This window comes from Mastigoproctus giganteus, chromosome 7, assembly GCF_048544385.1.
Source record: "Mastigoproctus giganteus isolate SK-2022 chromosome 7, ASM4854438v1, whole genome shotgun sequence".
Classification (NCBI taxonomy): Eukaryota; Metazoa; Arthropoda; class Arachnida; order Uropygi; family Thelyphonidae; genus Mastigoproctus; species Mastigoproctus giganteus.
Window position 1 is genome coordinate 157202119 of NC_143581.1, and position 13188 is coordinate 157215306.

Below are 13188 nucleotides of genomic sequence, written 5' to 3' on the forward strand. Positions count from 1 at the left end.
TACAGGCAGTTCCCGCTTTACGAGTTCACGATTTTTTTTTTTTTCAAGTATCACGTATCAACAAAATCGAAAATATGAACATTAAATCGAAAATATGAACATGGGGGTTTACAGCATCTTTAGCCACCTGGGAAGACTCCTGCACCTAATATAAATGATAAAATGTAGCAACTACCATTACAACATTTATGCACCACTTAAAACCAAATAAATAAACTGGCCATTGTCTAATTGTTTTTCTTTCATAACTGTCTAAAACAGCAAACTCCAATATATGTATATATTTTACCACCACACAAAAATAAAGTTGCTGTTTGGTTTTGTAATGCAACTCATTATATAAGACCCACACATCACACATGCATGGGTTGCTTGCATTACAATGCAAGTAGGGCAAAGTGAAGATTTAAACAGGAGTTACTGAAATTATCATCATTTATGGAATTTTATAAAGGATTACTTTCTAATTATAAAGTAGTACAGTTTTGATTTATATGCCATTTTTTTGTTATTATACAAAAACAACAAATGTACAGGCAGTTCCCGCTTTACGAGTTCACGATTTTTTTTTTTTTCAAGTATCACGTATCAACAAAATCGAAAATATGAACATTAATTGCAAAAATGAATGCTAAACATTAATAAATACTGCATTTCAAACCACATGCATAGCTATACAATACAATTCACCCCACTTTACAATATTAATCCATTCTAGAGACACCATCTTATTGGGAAAATATCATGATGTGAACCCAATAACACACGGTTTTTTGGTAATTCGTTCCATGATCTTGGAAGTTCAAATTTTCGCTATATAACTCTTTAAAGGTTCGTTTTTATAGTGTAAATTGTATTAGTTACCAAATCAAATCATTAAAATGCACTACACTTTCATCATTATCATATGATCTGTTATAAGAACCAATTTTGAACTGCTTTGTGATATTTTTCTAAAGCACATTTCTGGAGGTCACGACCATAAAACAATAAAAACAATTTGCACTTTCCGGTTTATTGGGCTTTTCTGTTACTGGAAGCAATTATAAATGAGTAGTAAACTCGATGTTATTGCATTTGCGAAAATACCGATAGCTGCAATTGTGTGGTTTTTACATTATGTTGAAATGTGTTCCCTCCACCCACTGAAATCTTCAATCGTATAAAAAACAAATAAATTTTCAGAATCTTCTCTTCATTCCTTTTTTTAAGCTTCATAAACGTGTTACTCCACACAAATTGTGTTAGTTACAATTTGTGCATTACATTAAAAAATGCTTATGCATGCTAGTGAAATTTATAAAGAAAACAGAAGATTATCTAGGAAACAAGAGCCTCTTGAAGCATTTCTGAAGACAACTCCTTGTGCAACAAACCAATGAGTGCCGAGCCAATAATAAGTGATAAACATTCTTTAAAATTTGTAAGTCATAAATATTTCGAGAGTACAGCTCTAAAACACTGTTCGCAGGCTGGCCGCTAGTTTACTATTAGTGGTAAACAATTGTAAAGCAGTTATTAATCAGTCCAAACTAGATTTTGAACAGGCTAAGAGTAGAAAACTTGCTTCTTGCCCTAATGGAAGCCGAGCATTCTGGTCTCTTGCCAAAGCTATTATTATTGTTATTGCTGCTCTTATATTATTTCTCCCTAATTGGGAGTTCCACCTCATGACGGGTATTGCTACCAAGTACACAGGGTGGTGGTTGTTATGTCTGATGTTACTGTTGGTCGAGGAACTCTCTGACAATCCTACAGGTGTTCAGGATTGCAACTTTCTAGAGTTCCTTGTAGGTGTTCGCTGGGAGACCTATTGCTGCTAGGCTGTTATGTAGGGTCTTTGGCACCATACCTGTGGTTGACACGACGATCGGGATAGTCGTTACTTGTTGCATATGCCACATCTCTTTGATCTCCTGTCTCAGGTTCGCGTACTTCCTGATTTTTTTCCCAATAGGTTTTCTGCAGGTTGCCAGTGTTGAATACTGCTATGTGAATCAGATAGGTAGCCTTTTCCTTTTTGTCCACAAGGGTTATGTCAGGTCTATTGTGCAGGATTGTCCTATCCGTTATTATGGCACGGTCCCAGTACAGCTTCTGGGTTGGGGTCTCTAGTACTGCCTGGGGTTCGTACTTGTAGTACGGTACACTTTCTTCGATTAACTGGTATTTCCTTGCTAGCTTCTGATGTATTATCCTGGATACCTGGTCGTGTCTATGAGTGTACTCAGTCTGGGTGATCACCTTGCATCCCGCAGTGATCTGTTGGATTGTTTCTGAGGCCAGGTGATATCGTCAACATGTGTCATCTAACACTCTGGGGTCCTTGGCGATGTATTTTCTATAGTTCCTGGTGTTGATTACCTGGACTGGGATGGTGAGCATGAATCCTTCAGTCTCGGGAAAGAGCCATGCATTGGAAGCAATTTTATCTATGTGACTCTGATGGAGATCATTGTAGTGTCTGTCATGGAGCGTCTTCTCGGCCCATCTTTCTAGCTTTGTTTGTACCTCCTTGTTGGGGGAGACTCCTCACTTAAGTTGAGTGGGGTGTACTGCTTGTCTAACTTCCTTATGGCTTGGTGGAGTGCTGCTGTGTGTTTCTGGAAGTAATCCTTCAGGTTAACTATTGCTGTCTTCTGTTGCTCAATGAGGTCTATCAGGCCCCTTCCTTCTTCTTCCCGGGCAATTGTCAGTCTCTCCACGGCAGCTCTCGGGTGGTGTTGGCGGCTCTTGGTCATCACTGTCCTTGTCTTTCTCATGATATCCTCCAGCTCGGTGTTAGTCCAATATATGACCCCGAAGGAATATGTCAGCACTGGGACTGCATAGGTGTTAATGGCTTTAACTGTGTTCCCTCCGTTGAGCTTTGCTTTTAGCAGACTTCTGAGTCTCTGATGGTATTTTTCAGTCAGGCAGGACTTAATTTCCTTGTGCTGTAACTGCTGAGCATCATCCCCAAGTATTTGTAGGCCTCTCCCTCTGCCATGGCTGCGATCTCTTTACCATTCTGCAGCTGGTAGTTTCGGTTGACTAATTTTCCCTGACGCAATCCTTGTGTCTTGCATTTGTCTAGACCAAATTCCATCCTAATATCCTTGCGGAATTTTTCGGTGATCTGGAGTAGTTGCTGAAGGTGCTTCTCGGTTCCCGCGCAGAGCTTGATGTCATCCATATACATCAGGTGGGCGAGGGTGTACAGATTCTTCCTTCCTTCTTTGAGGTTATATCCGTACTTGCTACTTTTGAGCATGGTAGATGGCGGGTTTAGTGCTAGACAGAACCACAATGGGCTCAGGCCATCTCCCTGAAAGATTCCTCTCCTGATGGTTCTGTTGTTACTTCAGCCAAGAAAAAAGCTGAATTGCTAGCATCCAATTTTTCTTTCAACTCATGTATTAATGATCTTGGTAAAACACCTCCCACCATTCCCAACACGCTCCATTCAATGCTTCCTGTGGTCTTCCGTCAAAAGGATGTCAGAAGGATTTTGACGAGTCTTGATGCTAAGAAAGCTCCAGGTCCTGATGGTATTTCTCCACTTGTTCTCAAAACCTGCGCTCCTGAACTTAGTCCTGTTCTTTGCCACCTTTTTTCACTTTCTTATTCCAAAGGTGGTTTACCTTCTGCTTGGAAATTTGCTCATATCCAGCCAGTTCCTAAAAAGGGTGACAAATTTCTCCCATCCAATTATCGTCCCATTTAAATTACTTCTACTCTTTCTAAAGTAATGGAGAAATCAATTACCACCATCTTTTAAACTACCAAGAAACCCTCTGTTTGATCAACGACCACAAGTATGGACTTCATGAGTGTCAATCCACTAGTGATATTCTGGCTTATGTTACCCATTTATGGGCAAATTCAAAAGAAAGGTTCGGTGGAACACAAGCAGTTGCTCTTGACATTTAAAAGGCTTTCCATTATGTTTGGCATAAAGGTCATCAAAGACAAGTTTCTATCGTATGGTTTGCCAACTGTTTTTTGTAATTGGTTAACCAGTTTTCTCTCTGACTGCTCACTGAGGGTGATAGTAGATGGCTCTCTGTCTTCTAACTTCTCCACTAATGCTGGTGTCCCCCAAGGTTCAGTTCTTTCCCCAACTCTTTTCCTCTTGTATATTAATGACCTTCTTCCATTGACTGGAAATCCTATCCATAGTTTTGCCGATGATAGCGCATTGCATTTTGAGAAACCTTTCTCTGTTCAATCAGCTTCAACTTCTCGAATATCTGCTACCAATTCCTTAAATGCCAATCTCCAGGTAATTCTCCAGTGGCATAAAGACAACTTAGTTGATTTCGATCCTTCTAAAACTCAGTCTTGTCTTATATCTTGCAAAAAGGATTCTTCTGCTCCCATGCTTATCTTTGGTGACACTCCAATTTCTAGGCAAATGATACATCTCTTTTGGGAAATACCCTGACTTCTAATCTCTATTGGCAAAAGCACATTACAAATATTGCTTCCTCTGCATCTAAAAAACTTGGTTTTCTCTTTCGCTCTCGGCATTACTTTTCTTCCAAACAGCGGTTCACTCTGTACAAATCGCAAATCCACCCTATCATGGAATATTGTTCCCACATCTGGGGTGGTGCCCCCCAAAACCTCTCCGGCTTCTAGATTCCATTCAGATGAGGGCAATTAGGTTAATTAATGTGTCCTCTCTAACAGAGTCTTTCCACTCACTGACTCATAAACGTGCTGTTTCTGCTACATGCCTTTTCTACAGATACTTCTATGGGCACTATTTCTCTGAATTGGCTCTATAATAATTCTTGCTCTTTCTTTCAAAACAGTCTGAACACATGCCGCCACCAGCCAACATCCATTTACTGTCCAACTTCAAACTCACAAAACCAACTTTTCATCTTCCTCGTTCATTAATTCAACTTCTGTTTTCTGGAACAACCCGCCTTCATACGTATTTCCTGAAAATTAAGTTCTATAGAAGTTCAAGTCTAATGTCAACAAACATCTTCTTTTGTCTTCTCAACCTTCAACCCAAGCACAGTACTAAGTACTATGGCACCTCCGTAGCCAGGAGCAGCAGTGCATAGCACACGCTTCTTGATTAGACCGGGGTTCGAGCCCGTGACCACCAAATACGGAGAATGCAGAAAGGTCAGGGAATGACCACCGCATATCCCTGGAGCAATATGGCCTTAATTGCTAATGCTCCTAAAAACCAAATAACAAACAAACAACAACTAAGTACTATAGGTTCTAATACTTCTCGTGTTTGGGGTTTTCATAAAAAAATTCTCCATTATTATAATTTGCTTGATTTTACAGGCTACGTTTTCATTTCTTTGGATAAATCAATCATTGTTTAAACAAACTAATTATCTAACTAATTTCATTGTTCATAACGTAACCCCTATTTTTAACATAATGTCTATGGGAAAAAGATTCTCGCTTTACGAGCACATGCTAGGAACGAATTAACTCGTAAAATCAGGAACTACCTGTATTTTGTTAATTTTGTATAATACTGACTAATTATAACTCAATGACTTTTAGTTATCATCTTACTAATCTAATATCAAAAATAGTATCAACTTCTTTTTAAGTATCTCACCTCACTATCCATCTGGTTAAATGATCATGAAAAGTACAGATGGAAGAATTTAAAATTTAGTTTAAAAACCGACTTCATTCATCCTGAAATGCATTTCATTGCATGCCAGTTTTTTTTTTTTTTTTTTAACTAATTAAAACATTTCAAATTGGGCTTAATTTTCTTGATGGTGAAATCTCAAAGGACTTACTTCTTTGAAGATAATTCATCTTACTGCTGCAACTAATAAGATGAACAGATTGACAGATGTTTGGAAATTTGCATTCAGCCAAAGAGTAATAAATTGTTAGAATAAACTTCTATCTAGTGTTATGGAAGTAGGTAGTTTTAATATTTAAGGAAGGTTTGGACAAATTATTAGAAAGAATGGACAAATGAAGGTTGTTTTTTTTTTTTTTTTTTTTTTTTTTGTGGCTGGTGCTGCATAAGCTTTGCTTCCTTGCACCATATTGCCAATACTAATAATAAATATGTGCTTTACGAACAGCTGCAGATTAAGATATGTGGTCTAAAATTACTTCATTTTGTTCACTGGGTTTAAAGTTCTCAAATTTCACAAACTTGTGGCAGTTTTTCAGAATTTGTTTCCTGTATGCTTCATATATGCAGACGTTATCAAGATCAATATTCAAGGAGATAAACAAGTCAACCATATTTGCAGAGAACAGCTTCTTCGAATTGTTAACGTTGTTCAAGTAGTATTGCAGGAAGAGCTGCAATAAAGAGAAAATATTCACAGAATCCGATAGTGACATTACTTTCCTTAATATAATTTTTTTTAATAATGCAAGGTATACTGATTCTGAAAACACATCTGAAGAACACAAGACTGGATTCTATCATTCTAAAATTGTATTCTATGATTAGAATCCAATTTTACCTATTTTAAACTAACAACTCTATTTAAATTTACATGAAGAACGGTTTTATTAGAGCTAGTAAGCTGGGAGTGCCAATCACAGCCAGAAATCACACCCAGGAAATATCAGTGTCTTGCCCAAGAAAAATTATAGTTCAAGTCTCTAGAATCAGAATGACCAGAATCCATTATTTATGTGAATATGGGCACCATTTTTCCTTGTTCAGAACTGCAGAAGATTGGAGAGAACAAAAACCTGTGGGAAAATGTTGCCACAATTTACAACTGTCTGATGCTTTTCCTATAAGTTCAAGAACTGGACAGAGCATCGTCAACTAATTTATATTAAAAAAAATGTGATATAACCAAAGGCTGATAAAGATATTAAAACAGGCATGTACAACAGGCATTTGAAAAATTCTTAGTCTGAATAGGAAAGGATAGTGGTACAGTGTTAAAATTTTCTGTACGTAATGTATAACACTTCAAATAGTATCCGACCAAGTTTCGTGCAGTTTCAATAATATCTTTTTTTAATTACAGGTTCTGAAGTCAATAAATTTGTGTGAATGAAGAATGATGGACAAAAATCAGAAACAGTGCAGTCATCCAATATTTGGGGGAACAAAAAACGTGCGTGTGTACCCTGTGCACCCAAAAGATGTTTTATATGAAAACACCTTTGACGAAAATCAGAACAGTTTTAAAATTGGACTGAAGTTACAAATGATGTAATAATTTATGCTCACGCCCACTACTTACTCTACCGAATCCAACTTAGTGAGTGAGTTGGCATCATTTCCATTTCACATTTTCACCAAAGGGCCGAACACTGTCAAACCAAAATTTAGTAGGTGCCGCCAAAGATGTTTTCATATCAAGAATCAATGTTAGTTGCAGCAGTAGCATCATTTAGGAAGTGACATAATTTGCATAATTTGCCCGTTGCAAATTACGTCACTTCCTAAATAACTGCATTAGCATAATTTAGGAAGTGACATTATTTGTGTCATTTCCACGACAAATTGGTTTTACTTCAGTCTGAAATTTAGTAGGTGCCGCCAAAGATGTTTTCACATAAAAAAGGAACCCATATTATACAGACTTTAGTTAAAATTTTATTTTCTACTTATGCTTTGTCTGTACCTTTATCGGCATGTATTTTACATCAGAAATAGAGACAATATTGCCATTATTGCTTGCAATTCTGGCGGTTCACACCTGATGACAACGCCAGGAAAGCAATGTCCCTTCTTGATTAAATGTGTTATACAGCTATATTCTTTCTTCATTAAATTTAAATGTATATTAAATCCATCTTTCTCTCTCTCTCTCTCTCTCTCCCCCTATCTATTAACTATTTGTACTCTTTTTATCTTTCTTTCTTTTCTCTCCCTTCATTATTTATTTATTACTCTTTTATTTCCTCTATCATTTTATATATACATGCTATTAATCAGTTTCATTTGCTTTAATGCCTGTTCTTGCCTGATCAGCATATTTTATTTTGCTTTTATTTTTACTGGATATTATAAAAAAATATATGCTTAGTGTTTTTATATTTTGCCATTACATTATTTCTAGCAGTATTATTTTATAATTTGGACAAAGCTTTTCTTATTATTTGCATATTAGAGTTATAATTGTACTATTAGGCAAGGCTATTCTTTTGTTCTCATAAGTGCTAGGCCTGGTCTTTTTTTTCTCTCCCTCGATATAATTCTATCATATTATTGAGTATATTTTCTCTTATTCTCATATAATTTCATTTATATAATTTATTATAAGGATTAATTGATTTAATAAATAATATATAAAAAAATTATAGATGTCTATTTTGGCTTTCTAATGTTTAATGTTTTCATTTCTCAGTTTTCTTTCTGCTTAAAAGTTTTCTATATTTACCATAAGTTTGTTTTAATTGATCTATTGTACATTCAATGATTGCTCTATGCCTTACTGAAATACCAGGATCCCGCCACGTGGGTTGGGCAGTTAACACTCCCAGTATGTGCAAGTACTATTACCATATGCTTTGATCTTCTCTTTATGTCTCTATACTATCATATTCTAAATTTTTATGCCCCATGAATTGTTAGAGTATTTGAGGCGGACTGGGATACTATTTCTATCCTAATTCTTCCCTCACTTCAACTTCTTTAGCCTCAGCTTATTTATTACCTTCAGTTAGGTCCCTGCCCCGGCTCATTTTATGTAAATAAAATGTGTGTACAGGTAACCTTCATATAACATGGTAGTTAGGTTCCTATAAAAATGTTGTGTTGTGCAAAACCGTGTTATATGGGACTAAGAAAAAGTACAAAAGGAGGGGGGGGGGGGTTACGTTCCAAAAGCTAACAAAAATACACTATTTCGTTAATAAAATATTAACAAAACTAACAAAAATACACCATTCTAGATTTCATGTATCTTCTGCTCTCTTTAAAAAATCAGTAATCTGGGTTTGTTTGCTTTTGGTTAATAGAATTTTGCAAATTTTATTGCATGGAACTAAGCATTTTTGAAGCTCCCTTTTGAACTTTGGCCTCCTTTCATTCAAGAATCTGCATTCAAAAAATAAGATTCTAATTGCTCGGCTAACTTTATGTCTTTCCCTATCCTTTTTAGTGTAAAATTTGGAAGTTTACAATTTATCTGAGCTATCATCCTTTGAATTGGTTTGGTTTTACCTCCGATGCTATTTCCACCAAATCTGCTTTGCCAGTCTCTTTTTCTACCAGTAATTCTTGAATGTCTTCAGTAATCATATCTTTTTTTTTTATTTTTTTAGGAGCATTGGCGACTAAGGCCATGTTACTCTGTGTATATTGTCTATAAATTGTGTGTGTCCTATGGTCAATTTTCTGTTTTGCTGGACGAAAAACCTGAGTTTCTGGGGAAAAAACCATGCTACTCTCGCCCAACTAACTCAGCCACATTGTGATAAAGACCCATAAAAATTCCTCCTGTCCTCAACAGGATTTGAACTCAGGTCTTTTCCACTCGGTGTGGGGAGGAGGGCGATTCTGTCAACAGTACTACCCACAAGGGCTTCAGTAGTCATATCATCAAAGTCTTCCCCTCCTACCGACATAGAAAGTTCTACTATTGCACCGATTCCGTTTTCTGTAGTTTGACCATATTTCCTGAATGAGCTGACTCTGGCCATACATTTTTCCACAGCTTTACTTCTTTCAACAATAAAGCTGTGATTCTGATACAGTCCACAATTGAGAAATGTTTACACGCTTCCATTACTTCAATAGATTCGGAATCAATTTTTTCCAAAATCCCTTGTAATGATTTTCTGATGCAATGAGTTTTAAAGTGGATATAATGCCTTGATCTAAAGGCTGAATGAAAGAAGTTGTATTAACCCAATACAATTGTGGCAGTAGGAACATAACTTCAACATTTGGATGACTTAAATCTTTTGGATGGCCTGGTGCGATATCCAATAGTAATAAAACTTTGAAATCTATATTTCTCCACAAGTTCAATAGCACAAAACGTAACACTGGGATTTCCCAACAAAATAAAATACAAGGATTTCTCAATAATTTTTTTTTGACTAACGTGTCAACAGCGGGGATTCAAAAAGAGTGGGAATGTTGAAAAATTACATCCAACATAATAGCACGGTTCTCCCCACACAAAGGCTCAAAAATACCCTGTTACGCAATATTTGCCACAATTCTCTAACAGTGTTAGAGCGAACCCATGTTATACAGGTACCATGTTGTGCGAGGTTTGCCACAATTTACCAATCGTGTTAGAGCGAAACCATGTTGTAGAAGAACAATGTTATACGGAGGTTGCCTGTATATTTGCTCAGTCTGTTATATGTTGGGTTAGCTGTTATTCTGCTGGTATGCTCCTAAATTTTGATAAATTATTACTTTTTTTATTACACCTTTCTTGGTTCCGTGCTTGGGTTGGAGGTTGAGAAGACAAAAGAAGATATTTGTTGACATTGGACTTGAACTTCTGTAGATTGTAATTTTCAGGAAATACGTATGAAGGAAGGTTGTTCCAGAAAACGGCAGTTGAATGAATAAATGAGGAAGATGAAAAGTTGGTTCTGTGGGTTTGAAGTTGGACAGTAAATGGATGTTGGCTGGTGACGGCACTTGTTCGGACTGTTTTGAAAGAGAGAGCGGGAATTATAGAAGCCAATTCAGAAGAACAGTGCCCATGGAAGTATCTGTAAAAGAGGCATGCAGCAGAAACAGTGCGTCTATGAGAAAGCGAGTGGAGAGACTCTGTTAGAGATGAGTCATTAATTAACCTAACTGCCCTCTTCTGAATGGAATCAAGAAGCCTGAGAGAGGTTTTGGGGGCACCACCCCAAATGTGGGAACAATATTCCATGGCAGGGCGGATTTGCGATTTATACAGAGTGAGCAGCTGTTTGGAAGAAAAGTAACGCCGAGAGCGAAAGAGAAAACCAAGTTTTTTAGATGCAGAGGAAGCAATATTTGTAATGTGCTTGTGCCAAGAGAGATTGGAATTCAGGGTAATCCCCAAAAGAGATATATCCTTTTGCCTAGAAATTGGACTGTCACTAAAGATAAGCATAGGAGCAGAAGAATCCTTTTTGCGAGATATAAGACAAGACTGAGTTTTAGAAGGGTTGAAATCAACTGTCTTTGCCTCACTGGAGAATTACCTGAAGATCGGCATTGAAGGAATTGGTAGCAGATTTTCAAGAAGTTGAAGCTGATTGAGCAGGACAAGATTTCTCAAAAGGGAAAGTTGAATGCAATGTGCTATCATCGGCAAAACTATGGATAGGATTTCCAGTCAATGGAAGAAGGTCATTGATATACAAGAGTAAAAGAGTGGGGGAAAGAACTGAACCTTGGGGGACACTGGCATTAGTGGAGAAGTTAGAAGACAGAGAGCCATCTACCATCACCCTCAGTGAGCGATCACAGAGAAAACTGGATAACCAATTACTAAAAACAGTTGGCAAACCATAAGATGGAAGCTTGTTTAGAAGACCTTTATGCCAAACACGATCAAAGGCCTTTGAGATGTCAAGAGCAACTACTTGTGTTTCACCGAACCTTTCCACTGAAGTAGTCCATAAATGGGTAACATAAGCCAGGATATCACCAGTGGATCGACACTGACGGAATCCATACTGGTGATCGTTGATCAGACGGAAGGTTTCTAGGTAGTTTAAGAGTTGCCGGTTAATTGATTTCTCCATTACTTTAGAAAGAGTAGAAGTAATTGCAATGGGACGATAATTGGATGGGAGGGAATTGTCACCCTTTTTAGGAACTGGCTGGATATGAGCAAATTTCCAAGCAGAAGGAAAAACACCTTTGGAATAAGAAAGTGAAAAAAGGCGGCAAAGAATAGGAGTAAGTTCAGGAGCACAAGTTTTGAGAACAAGTGGAGAAATACCATCAGGACCTGGAGCTTTCTTAGCATCAAGATTCATCAAAATCCTTCTGATATCCTTTTGACGGAAGACCACAGGAGGCATTGAATGGACCATGTTGGGAATGGTGGGAGGTGTTTTACCAAGTTCATTAATACATGAGCTGGGAGAAAAATGGGATGCTAGCAGGTCAGCTTTATCCTTGGCTGAAGTGACAACAGAACCATCTGGTTTGGACATAGGTGGGAGCAGAGATGGGCAAAAGTTGCGGCCAATAGCTTTGGCAAGGGACCAGAATGCTCGGCTACCATTAAGGCAAGAAGCAAGTTTTCTACTCTTAGCCTGTTCAAACTCTAGTTTGGACTGATTAATAACTGCTTTACAATTGTTGCGAGCTTTGGTGTAGGTAGAAAATGAAACTGAAGAATTAGAAACAAGCCAATTACGATATGCAACATTCTTCTCTTGAACAGCCTTAGCACATTTATTGGAAAACCAAGGTTTAGATAAAGGACGAGATTTTAAAGCGGAGTGTGGGATAAAGGATTCCATTCCTGCAAGAATAATTTCACTGACAGGATCTGAGCAAACGTTGACATCAGAAGTTTTGAAACAGTAATCCGACCAAGGAAAAGAAGAAAAGAAGTCTCGCAAGTCATCCCATTTTGCATTCTTGTAATGCCAAACAACACGAGGTTGGGAATAGCCATGAAATAAAGGTTCCATTGGAGAAGAGACAATCACCAAGTTGTGACCTGAAGTGCCTAAAGGACCTCTCACTTCGACTGTGTACTTAGAAGGGTTGTTTGTGAGAAAAAGATCAAACGTATTGGCTGTATGATTCGGACTGTCCGGTATTCTTGTAGGTAAATGAACAATCTGTGCTAGGTCATTAGTAATTGCAAAAGCCTCAGCATCTCGACCTGCTGGGTCGGTGTGACTAGAAAACGGAAGCCAGCTGGAGTTGTGAACATTAAAATCACCAAGGAAAATTACCTCACTATTAGGAAAGTTGCACTGGAGAAAGTCAAGTTGCAACGAGAGGAAGTCAAAGAGGTCCAAGTGATTAGTGGAGTTGGGAGAACGGTAGAGACAACAGATGAATTTGACACAATGAGGTAGAGAGATTTTAAGCCAGAAAAGATCAAAGAGAGGAGATTCCAAATTGCCAAGTCTCTGACAGGGAATATCAGAATGGACATATGCACAAGTACCACCTTTGAGGCGAAAGGAATCATACAGCGAATAATTTGGGCATCTGAGATGAGCAGTAGTTGAATCAACAGATAACTGAGATTCTGTCAGAAAAAGTACATGTGGTTTGGCAGACTGCAAGTGGAAATGGACATCGTTGAG

At 37.6% G+C, this 13188-nt stretch overlaps 1 protein-coding gene across 1 annotated transcript in view; it reads right to left on the bottom strand.

The window, feature by feature from the left end:
* LOC150083274 (serine incorporator 5-like) overlaps positions 1-13188 on the bottom strand; it is a 217594-nt gene that overhangs the window by 178549 nt on the left and 25857 nt on the right. The gene's annotated exons all lie outside the window — the stretch shown is intronic.